General features: G+C 30.9%; 1 protein-coding gene across 1 annotated transcript in view; it reads right to left on the reverse strand.

Annotated features, from left to right (window-relative positions):
* Positions 1-8,908, reverse strand: part of GC (gamma-glutamyl carboxylase) — a 90,664-nt gene extending 81,756 nt beyond the window's left edge. The window contains exon 1 of the mRNA XM_021145580.4: positions 8,796-8,908. The gene's annotated coding sequence lies outside the window, so the exon portion shown is untranslated. The remainder of the gene's footprint in view (positions 1-8,795) is intronic.
* Between the last annotated feature and the right edge of the window lie 3,568 nt (positions 8,909-12,476).

Here is a 12,476-nt window from a genome sequence, read left to right on the forward strand (position 1 = left end):
GCTAGTATGTAAGAACTATTATACATTATAAGGGTTATAATAGGGAATTTAAGAAAATATTATTAAAATGTAAATGGTTATTTCAAATTAAATATTTAGAATTTTTTATGAACGTATGTTGTGTATTTAGTTCTAGGCTATGTTTACGAACTGTCATATCATGCATGCGCAATCGAGTCTAGACTTACCCTCTAAGTTTCAGTTTAGATTCCTCACCTGCTAGTGTTGCGTTAAGTCGCATCTTCTGTATTCTACATTTTAAATGCTGCAAATTATTAATAAATTGTGTTTGTTATATCTATGAAAGTTTGTATTCCTAAAACCCCACGCTATGGAACAGCACAACGTATAATCGTATTAAACGTACTTGATTAAGTGGTTAATAAGTGGTAAAAAGTAGTTTTCTTATAACATAATGTGTTATATTATGTTCTTATGTGTTATATAACTTCATATTATGAATGAAATAATGAAGAAATAACGGAATACTTTTTTAAAATGTACACATGTTCAAAAAAATAAATTTCAAAATACGTGTTCTAGATATTAATATTTCACACACGCGCACCCACTCGTACACGTAAAATAACATTTTATGACACAGGAGATTCTCAAGTTAATATTCTAGTGGAATAGGACAATATAGCAAATCACATGCTCTATTCATTTGACTATAATTTCAACTGATTTTGTATCCATGTTTAATTGAATTTGATTCGAACTTTTATGAACCAGAAAATATATAATGATATTTCATTGGTTTTATAATACATAGTTTCAATAATTTTGTGTTTTTTCTCTACTTCAATTAAATAAAGTATCAAAAATTTTCAAATGTTTTAAATCAGTTTTGAGATAACTTTTAATTTAATAAAGCTAATTATATTTATCTTCATATCATCTATATACACTGGTGTGCAAAACTTAAACAACAAGGGCGTTTCTTGTCATAACTCTACAAGAAATCATCCGATTGACATGAAATTTGAATATGATGTACATTACTTTGTAATTAAACGATGGTAAAAGAATAATGGCGCAGAAATGAATATAAAGCTTAAAGTAGGGTATGGGACAAAAGAAGGCTTTATTTGACATATAGTGGCGTTACACATGATTGCCTGAAGAAGCGTAAATACAACTGCCAGATGTTCCCTAGTATGGGATATGCCCTCCCCTTACTGTAATTGTTGCTTGGCATCGTCTCTCCATGCTAAGCACCAGATTATCCAGGAGTTTTTGGGGTAAACGTCTCCATTCCTCCTTTAACGCATCTTTCAGCTGATGGGTGTTACCAGGAGGATACTGTCGTGTTGCAAGACGTCTCCCTAATGCATCCCACACATGCTCTATGGGATTTAGATCTGGAGAGAAGGCTGGCCAATCCATTCGTGTGATATCTTCACTTTCCAGTAGCTCTTGAACATTAGCAGTACGGTGTGGCCGGGTATTGCCATCCATAAAAATGAAGTCTGGTCCAATGGCCCCTCGGAACAGACGCACATAGGGTGGGATTACCTCATTGCAGTAGCGGTCTCCAGTTACAGAACCTCGGTCGAAGATCTGAAGTTCAGTCCACCCGCTCAACATAATGCCACCTCAGACGATAACTCCAGGACCACCGTAACGATCTCTTTCCGCGATGTTACTGGGATGAAATCGAGCTCCAACCACTCTCCAGAGCAACTGACGTTGAGAATCGCTTGTAGCACTAAAACGACTCTCATCTGTGAAGAGGACGCGACTCCATTGATGAGGTGTCCAGGTTTCGTGTTCTCTGCATCACTCTAAACGGTGCCGCCGTTGGCTAACTTTTAAAGGTATGTAGCGTTCAGGACGTCTAGCAAATAAGCCACCTTTGTGGAGGCGTCTGGCAACTGCAAATCTTGATACTTGTCGTCCTGTGGCTGTGCACAGTTGCTGAGATATGGCCCTCGCTGACTGAAAACGGTTTCTTTCCACCTGGAGGACAATGTAACGGTCATCTCTTGGTGTTGTTTTCCTTGGACGGCCACCACCAACCTTCCGAACAGCTGTACCAGTAGTTTTAAAGGCATTCCAAGCACACGAAACAACACTTTTGTTGATCCCGAACTCTTCGGCGACACTGGTCACACTACGCCCCTCCTCAAGCTTCCCAATCATTCTTCCTCGAGTAAAGTCGTCTAAATGATTTCTTGAAGACATGTTTCACAAAACAAGTCACTTGCACTTGCAGCGAATGTCTTTAACTACTGTGCTCTTCATCCTTTTATAACAGCTTTGACCTGCGCGCGTCGACCCACAAGGTGTACGTACACTTACATCACCTACGATGTTTTATTTCTAAAATTTGCATACAAATAATCTTTCTACTGAATTACGTGCATATTATACTGCAATTTCATGGCTATCTTATACTTTGTTGGGGAGCTGTGGCCGAAAAACCACTTGTTGCTTAAGTTTTGCACACCAGTGTATATAAAAATGAATGTGTGTCTGTCTATCTGTATGTCCTTTACAGACTACTAAACCACCCAACAGAAAGCTATGAAACTTGGCATACAGATAGTTCAAAGCACGAGGAAGGTTTCTGTAGACATTAGAACATTCTGCTACAAACTGTTCCAGTGGTATCAGCGAAAATCGAAATGGAATTTTCTGATTGGTTAAAAGTTAGCCATTGTTTTAAATTTTGCTATAAGCGATTCAGTTTTTTAATATATTGAAGATACTAACAAAACGGGAGCCTGAAAGTATCGGGCATTAGTTCCATCATAACCATTGGCAATGACGGACGCCATTTTCTTGGCAGCAAATAAGAAGCAAAATTTCCCTAAGGAAAAGGTAGAAGAACTTGGGAAAACTAACCAGAACAAGCCAATCATTGAAGCAGAACACGCCAAGCATTTGAAGAACAATTTCTCAAAAATTTTTACCTTTCTATTACCAACAACATAACTTCCGATTTCATGATCACTTGCTGTTACAGATGTGTTTATTACGGTAAAATAATTTTTTCTGTATTCAACTCACTACAAATTAAAGTAAAGCCAACATCTGCGTCAGCTTTCGTCATTCCAGTGAATAAATGCGAATTCAAAACGTACAGAACTGTAATAGTTATAGAATATTCTTCTTCTTTATAGAATAGTATATACTTCTGTATCTATATAATTCGCAAAACAACAATAAAGAATCATCCGAACTACTTGAAATAGTATCATTTGTGCTGATTATTAATAAATTCTTATCGTTTTCTTGGTAAGTATTTTTTAGTTTTGAAAGAAAAATTTCAACTAGAATTCAGCTGTTCTGTTTTTAAGCTACATATTCAAATTCATATCGAGATCTTACAATTGTAAAATTTTGATGTGTGGTATGTTATCTAAAAGTAATGAAGGGACAATCCATGGATATATTACTTGAAAATAAAATTTTCAAACGAAGAACATTTCATTTGGAATTCTGCGGATTTATAAAACAGGTGAGTGTTATGATTTTCATAATAAAAAATTTGCTTGTAAATAATTATTTTTCTTATTGGATGATCGATCTCCACAGAATGGTTTTCACGTCTGATTAAGAATTATAAGAATAAAAAAAGGAAACAATTTGAAAGCTTTTATTTCAATATGAAGAATTTTTTAAAATCGTTTTTTATCCTAAGAATTCTTTATTTTACGTTTTTTAGTTTATAGTTTTGACAAAAATTTTTGTCAAAATACTTTTTTTGAAAAATTAAATGGTATAACATTATGTGTTCGTGTATACTTCTTGCATATTCTATTGTTTGAAGTAATATGATGCAGAAAAATGTGGAATAAAAAGTTGGTACTTTCGTATTAACGCCACCGCAGCTACAGATTTGGCGGTTTTTGAGTGCCGCCAATCTACACTTAAAATGTTTGCGACAAATCATAAAATAAAACACTTTGGATAATGGTCAATTGGATATCAGTGGAAAATGGACTGATATGGAGTTTAGCATAGATTCAAAACAATCTCTATTTTCTTTCACCTGATGCTGTAGCCATATAAACTCTAATGAATAAGATTCCAAGTGAAATAACATTTCCAAAACGTACGTTTACTAAGATAAAGTTTCATGTCATGGGAATTGGTACATTTTCGTTTTTTGAGGTAAAATATTTCGCTCCTGAAAAAATAAAAATCCGTCTTGTATTGTTTTTGGCAAATCCCAAAGGCGCATTTTCGTAGTACTGAAAAATGCCGTCAAAAAAGAATTATTTTTTTTTTCGTAAGCATTCTTTATTTTACGTTTTTTAGTTTTTGAATAATGATTTTTATTTAAACTTAAAATTTTTGATATAAATTGTTGTCAAAATTAAATTATATACAAAATTAAATTATATAAAATTATGAGGCTTTATGACCTACTTTCTGTTCATTTTAATTTTTGAAGTAATATGATTCTTAAAACTATGGATTGTAAAGTTTAAATGGGCCTTTCATGTTATATTATTAAATTCATTAAATTTAGTGAAACTATTCTTTAGGTATTTGGTTTTAACTATAATAAGAATATACATATTTTATTCTGTTTAATTACAAATATTTTACCGATGTGTTTTGGATGTTCCTTCTCTGAAAAAGAAAAGCGATAGCATATTGTTTTCGTTTGCATAAGAGAGAATATAAAGCATTTTTCTTTTTTAAATTTATGAAGCCACAATAAAGAAGGAACGTTACAATGTTACACGCTAAATTAAGGACGTCTCCAGAGTAACTGAATGACTGTTCATATAGAAATCGCAGGTATTCGTCTTATACAACAACACCCCCTATAGTTCGTTGCGATCGCGAATTGAGAAAACTGTTTAATAAAAATAAAGGCAAAAGCAAATTTCACTTAAATTGCACGTTTTCAATAATTATTTATATTTAGTGGTACTTGAAAACCGCCAAATCTGTAGCTGCGGTGGCTTTAATACATAAGTACCGAATTTTTATTCCAAACTTTTCTGAATCATATTACTTCAAACATTAGAATATGCAAGAAGTATACATAAACACATAATGTTATACCATTTATGTTCTCAAAAAAAGTATTTTGACAACAATTTTTATCTAAAAATCTGAAACTAAAAAACGTAAAACAAAGAATTCTTAGGATAAAAAAATGATTTTCAAAATTCCTCATATTGAAATAAAAAACTTTCATATTGTTTCTTTTTTTCATTCTTATAGTTCTTAATCAGACGAAAAAAACCATTCTGTAGAGAACTATCATCAAATAAGAAAAAAATTATTTACAAGTTAATTTTTATTATAAAAATCGTAACACTTACTTTCTTTATAAATCCGCAGAATTCCAAATGAAATGTTCTTCGTTTGAAAATTTTATTTTCAAATAATATATACATAGATTATCCCTTTATTACTTTTAGATAACATACCACACATTAAAATTTTACAATTGTAAGATCTCGATATGAATTTGAATATGTAGCTTAAAAACAGAACAGCTGAATTCTAGTTGAAATTATTCTTTCAAAACTAAAAAATACTTACCAAGAAAAAGATAAGAAATTTATTAATCATCAGCACAAATGACACTATTTCAAGTAATTTGGATGATTTTTTATTGTTGTTTTCCGAATTATATAGACACTGAAATATATACTGTTCCATAACGAAGAAGAATTTGCATTTATTTATTGGAATGACGAAAGCAATGTTGACTTCACTTTAATTTGTAGAGAATTGACGACAGAAAAAATTATTTTACCGTAATACAAACATCTGTAACAGCAGGTGATCATGAAATTGGTAATAAAAGGGTAAAAATTATTTAGAAATTGTTCTTCAAATGCTTGGCGTGTTCTGCTTCAATGTTTAGCATGTTCTGTTTAGTTTTTCCAAGTTCTTCTACCTTTTCCTTAGGGAAATTTTGCTTCTTATTTACTGCTAAGAAAATGGCGTCCGTCATTGCCAATGCTTATGAAGAAACTAATGCCTGATATTTTCAGGTTCCCGCTAGAGGGCGTACTTGAGCGTTGTGATCGCGAATTATTCGTCGCATCACGGATTTAGTATTGTGAAAACTGTTTAATAAAAAAAAAAAGGCAAAAGCAAATTTCATTCAAATTGCACGTTTTCAATAATTATTGATATTTAGTATGCAATTTTACTGCTGGCCACCACAAAGGAAAATACAATGCACCAATATTGGATGAGGTGGCTATTGTTATAGTTGGCGACGAATTTACTTTCCGCGATATAGTTCTTCATCGTAAAAATGGTGATGTTCAAAGAGTCTCAGAAACGCATCGATCCTATGATGCATTGCAATATCCTATTTTATTAAATCACTCCATGCCAAATTGGTCAGCTCAGATCAGCATAAATACCTGATATCGCCATTAATCAGACTTATTTCAGATCATCCTCCAAAATATGTTTCATGGTCCGTGTGCATCACCTGTTTGAAAATGCCCTGACGATATCCTAGAGAATTAACTGCTGAGACTATCACTGGTTTTTACACCATTAAATAAAATTCTCATTTCAAATTATAATCGCAAATCTCATTTGCACACTTAAATACAAAATTAAAATTCAAACTGAAAGCGTTGCAACGCACGCAGGGTACAGCTAGTATAATTATAAATATTCGTCTAAATAATTGTCATAAGATCAAAAATTTTGTTTCCTTTTCACCTTGAAAGGGCTATTAACTTTTAATTAATCGAGTCTGGTAAATTTTTTTGACTCCTGCAAAATTTTCTTGAATTCACAAACCACTACTCTCTGTACAAATCTTGAATTGAAATATATTATACAATTTTTTAAATACTGTGTTTACGGCCTACTTAAGCCATTGTAAAATATGAAATTTTTCTGTAAGATGAGTAAAAAGGCTTAGGAATGTATCATAGTTATTGACTTTTGTAACTCGAAACTTGAAAATTAACGTTTTCGTACATGATAGTTTTCTAAATGTTGAAGCATTCCCGGAACAATATGCTGTAGGCCAGAGGAGGCTTCACAATTTTGTGACCAACAGACCAATCTAAATATTGCCCTTATATAAAATCCAAACCAAATTTTAATACTATAGATACTGGATCAATATCTGGCTTTTGATTAAAACAATTAAATCATTTAAAGTTTAAAAAGCGAAAAAAACATTAAGAAAATTTCATTAAAATTAAATATGACTAAAATATATTTTCCTCAAAAATAAGAGATAAACTATTTTAATATAAATGCCAAGTTTATGAAGAAATTAACCATTTTTATCAGGTTCATTAGTATTATATGTAAATATACGAAATTGTTTGAAAAAGAACAAAAACTAAAGACAATTTTTTGAAGTTTACTTAACAATTTTTGTAACTTGCGACACAAACACAAAAAATTGAATAAAAAACGATAAAATAATTTCAGAGAACTGCCAGTTTCATTACGAATGCATACAAATTGTTTGCGCACTCACACCTTATTTTATTTAATTTTTTTAAAAGATTTTTCAGCAACTTCTTTGCACAGTTCATTGCAAATTATCGAAACAAGTTAGATCCATGATTTGTATTGGATATATTTTTCCTAAAGAGTATATATGAAACCCATTGAAGTTGCCCCTAAATAAACGATTCCAACGATTGTTAGTTTCAAACGGAAATATATTAGAATTGCAGACCAATGACTGAACTTAAACTGAGCGTTAATTATTTTAATCCGAATGAATGAGAAAAACATATGTGTTTCGATCATAGGTAACAATAATTATTGCTTATTGATTTCAGGTAAAAAAATCTACGAAGTCTTGCATTCAATAATTTATTGATAATATATTCAGGAAATGTAAAAGCTGAAGTATTTAGAATAAATGATCGAAGCCTATAATAAGCGTCGTACGTAGGACTTCTGGTTTTCTTTATTTCATTTCAATTAATTAATTAATTAGGAAATCTATAGGATACAAAAATCATTTGAATTTCAAGATTTCGATACTGCAAATACCAAAAGAAGGGTTATCTCTGTTCTAGAGATAAATAAGTGGAAAAGAAAATAATAGGCAAAAACAAATATAGTTGTTCGGTTCTTGCTTAAAGTACTGAATTTCTTTTAAGAATTGATTTTTAATTCATTGAATGAATCTATTGACTGAATGTATTAAAAGTGTTGCCATTAAACGAATTTACTCTAAGTTCAATAGATAAATTATTATCGTTTTGAAAATAGTTGAAGATTTTCTGGATACGAATTATATTCATTAAATATATAGTGCTGTCTTAATTGTAAAACAAACGGAAGTAGAAATTATTTGTAATTCAATGAAATATTGGCATGATTTTTCATGAAAAAATATGTTTGCACACTTCGTTTCAATACAGTTGCTTAATTTTAATGGAAGTGGTACAAAATAAAGGTAAAAAAAAAATTAAAAAAAAAAAGTTATTTCTTGAAAATGTTTTGTTGCGTGTCGTTTCATCATTGCGTGTTGTCGCATTATTGTTTCATCGTTTGGCCAATGTGGGTGAGAAATATTGTTTTGAAGAAAAAGTTATTTTTATTTCATTGTTTTTAAACTTTAAAAAAAATATTTTTCGATGAATTTAAGTAATGAAGCGATAATTCATCGAATTATATATATTTCGGTAGTCTATGTAAGCGCTATAAAGGTAGTAGCTTAGCTTTTAGATAGGTACTCTATGTAAGTGTTATTATTTTTTTTTATTTACTTTAAAAGTAATAAAAAAATTTCCGGAAAAAGTTTTTTAAAACATGAAGACATTTCATTTTCAATGCAGATAGTCAACGAAATAAGGCTAACAGATGTTACATACCTGTCTTTGGCACCTTCGCTTGTCAAAGGAGGAATGGGGAATGAGGAGCTAGCGCTTAAAAATTGCTCATCCACTCCATTGGATACTTGTTTATCGTTGTCATGGCAGCACTCACTGAGACGGCATTCTAACTTCCATTTTTAGAAATCTAACGCAGTTTTTTTTAAGTCAAGCAAAGCATTTTGATAATTTCATTTTTTTTAATCCTCATTACTTAAACTTTACTCATTTACGTATTGTGATGATCATAATTTAAAAAAAAAATGATTTTGCAACATAAGTTTATCAACGCCATTATTTGATGGTCAACACATCAGTGAACGCTATTACAATTTTATTATGACTATCTGTTTAATAAAATAACAGATGTGTCCAATAATTACTCTCGATAAAAGTGAAACTTACGTATTTTTTATGTTCACTGTTCTGTGTCATATTCAATAAGCTAAGAAAAATATATTGGAATTTGTAAAGGTTTACACAACTATGTTCTAATTCTAAAGCATGGCGATCTTTCTACAATAAAACATCTTCCTATCCCAAAAAAGGTGTTGAATTCAGGTTGTTGTAGTTCATGTCAGTCAGAGTTGAAATTTTGATTCAATGGGTAAAATTGCTGAATTTTTGTATGTGGTGGTAATATTTATACGTTAACAAAACTTTATTTAAAATTTTAAGTGTGCTATAAAATGTTTAATAGTTGTTTATGGCTCTTTAAACATTGCAGTCTTTAATCATATATTATATTTCATAAGGAAGAATAGACACTGAATGTTTAAAAAATTTCTTTCTTCATTTTTTTTTATTATACACAGCCATGATTTGAAAATCCATCCCATATAGTTCAAAATAATCCAGAGGATGACGTCATCGCATGTGATCCAAGGACCATAGGGTCATTATGTAGACGTCTACAAGACATCCATATCTGATCCATTAGAAGTCTAAAAGCCGTCCATCAGACATGCACCATGGCTTTTACATGGATGGATCCACTGCTTATCCAGGGACGGACATTCCATAGACAGGAATTATTCTTGATCTGCTGGAAGATGGACCTTTGTATATATATAAACTCTATAATTTAGTATTTCGCATTTTTACGCCCTCAATGGATGTAAGAGTGTAAAAATCAAATTAAAAATTTTTAATGTGTGTTTTTTTTTAATTTTTACATCACTTGAGAACATACAAATGCTAAATACTAAATTGCAGAGTTTATATATGAACGATATACAAAGGGTATGTCCGTTAAATATCTTCACTTAAACTTTCTTAAAACTTTTCTGTTATACTTCAGAAAATGCGCTTTGTTCTTTTTATTTATGAAAATCGAATGTTTAAGATGATTTATAACATTCTTCAGCAACCTAACTACTTACCGAATGAAAAAAATCATCTCAATTACTAGATTTTTGAAATCAAAGTGTGCATTTAAATCATAAATCTGATGCAATTAGCATTTACATTTGTTTTAAATCATGAATTTTATTTTAGTTAAATATATGCATATATATATATATATATATGCGGTTTGAGTTAAATCAGTAAAAATCGCTTATATGATGATATTGATTATTTGAATAATGGCTATTTGTTTACTTATTGACTATTTGATTTAATGAATAAATACAGTAGTATTTGATAAAAACCTTCAGCATTTGGTCGATTGTCTAAGCCAGTGTTTCCCAAACTTATGACTTTTGTGTACCCCTTTTAAATTTCTCGTAACGCTGTGTACCACTAATTAAAAAATGAATGTATTTTTTACTATAAAAGAATTGCACAAAAGTTATAAATCACAACTGGCTGTTGACACCACTTATTATTAACTGCTAACTCTGCAAAAAATAGCCAATAGAAAAATACGTAAACGTAAATCTATATGGCTATCTTTGTTTTCAAATAAAATTTTTTGAAATTTTCCTTTGCTGCAAGATATTTCGCTTACGAACGCGTACCCCCTCTAAACTGTTCCCGTACCCCTAGGGGTACGCGTACCACACTTTGGGAAACACTGGTCTAAGCTGAATTTAATAAAATTAGTGAGTGTAATTAACTTAATGCGATCATAATTTTAGAAGTAATCTATTTTAAAATTAAATTAAAAATTAAGAGCCAGCGAAAATCCCTGATTTTAAAACTACAACACAGTGAAACTTTATGCAACATAAAATATTTTATTATAAAAAATACACATTACTGACTTGAACTTCCACATATTTATTTTTACTCATTACCATGGGGAACAACATGGATGCATACTTAGCTGTGGTTACGACTCCACCGCATGCATGATTGCAATCGTTTTGGAGGACAAGAGAGAGAGAAGATCTCTCACATAAAACTTAAATCAATAGCTCCTCTCTTCCAAATCAACTTTTAATTTGGCCTATAAGTTTTTGATACGCACATTTCATCTCTACACGATGTAAAACATTTTATCAACTAACATCTCATCAAATAGTTTCTTTTACCATAGCTTGTGATAGATATGAAAATTTATCATGATTATCCAAATTGAGATCTTTATCAATTTTTTAAAATAGCTTTCAAACATATAAACAGTTCCTAATATCTACATAAGAAACGGGAAGTAGCATATTAGGATAAGGTAGCAGCGAATTTTCTTGACAAAGCATTCTCACCAAATACAGAATCTTTTATCTCAGAACTTGCTAATTTTATAAGCGTCTGTTTTAAAAGACGCCAATGATCAATATATGTTTCCGATTTATAAAATTCAGCCTCGCATGTTGCGTTATAAACTTCAGTATCATTAAGATTGTATCTGATTTTCCGTTCAGTGTCTAGTAATCAGTTTGCCTTTTGTTTAATTTGTTTAATTAACATTCATTACTGTTTAAAATAGGTTCGTCTTTATCAAAATCATTGCAAGCTTTCGAGGATTATCTTCGATATTAAGTTCGAGATCAGACTACGAAAATAGGCAAACAATGACGAATTGGCGATAAACACTTAACAAGTATAATTTCGAGAAAATAACTCAATGGAATGGTATATTTGTTCAAATAAATTACAGTAGGAAATTACACATTTATCACATTAAACTTAAAAAATACTTGGAGTTAGTAGTATAATAACCTACACATAATATTAAAATTTTTAGAGCACCAAAAACAATCATTACTATGGAAACTAAAAAGAAATTACATTTTATGCGAATGTAGAAAAAAAGGTCTCAATTTCTAACATCAACTTTCATTCTTAATTCATAATTAATTGCATAGTATTTATTAAATGTGTTTATTCATCAAGCTATTTATTTCGTTTCAATTCTACGTCTAATTTTCGACTTCGAGAAACAATCCGAGAGACGTTTCTTGATAGTTGTTTTGTAAACTATCAAGAAACGTCTCCTAATGTCCACCGTGTGTTTTATCCCCATTACGTCTACCAGTTATAGATAAGACGTCTATATTTAAGCCATTGGGGATTATCCACAAATAAGCTATTAGAAAACGTCTCCTAGACGTCGATATTTCATCCAAGACGTCTAATGGATCATGAGGACGAATTCTGGACGTCTAACGGATGAATTGTGCTGTATGGGATGGATTAAGGTTTGACGGTTTATGGACTGTTATGGATCGTTTTTGAGAAAAATTAAGATTTATCAGGAAAATTTTAAATGTTAGTCTTATTTGACTGAACAACATT

Source organism: Parasteatoda tepidariorum, chromosome 6 (genome assembly GCF_982258835.1).
Source record: "Parasteatoda tepidariorum strain Cologne lab strain chromosome 6, Ptep-v5.0, whole genome shotgun sequence".
Classification (NCBI taxonomy): Eukaryota; Metazoa; Arthropoda; class Arachnida; order Araneae; family Theridiidae; genus Parasteatoda; species Parasteatoda tepidariorum.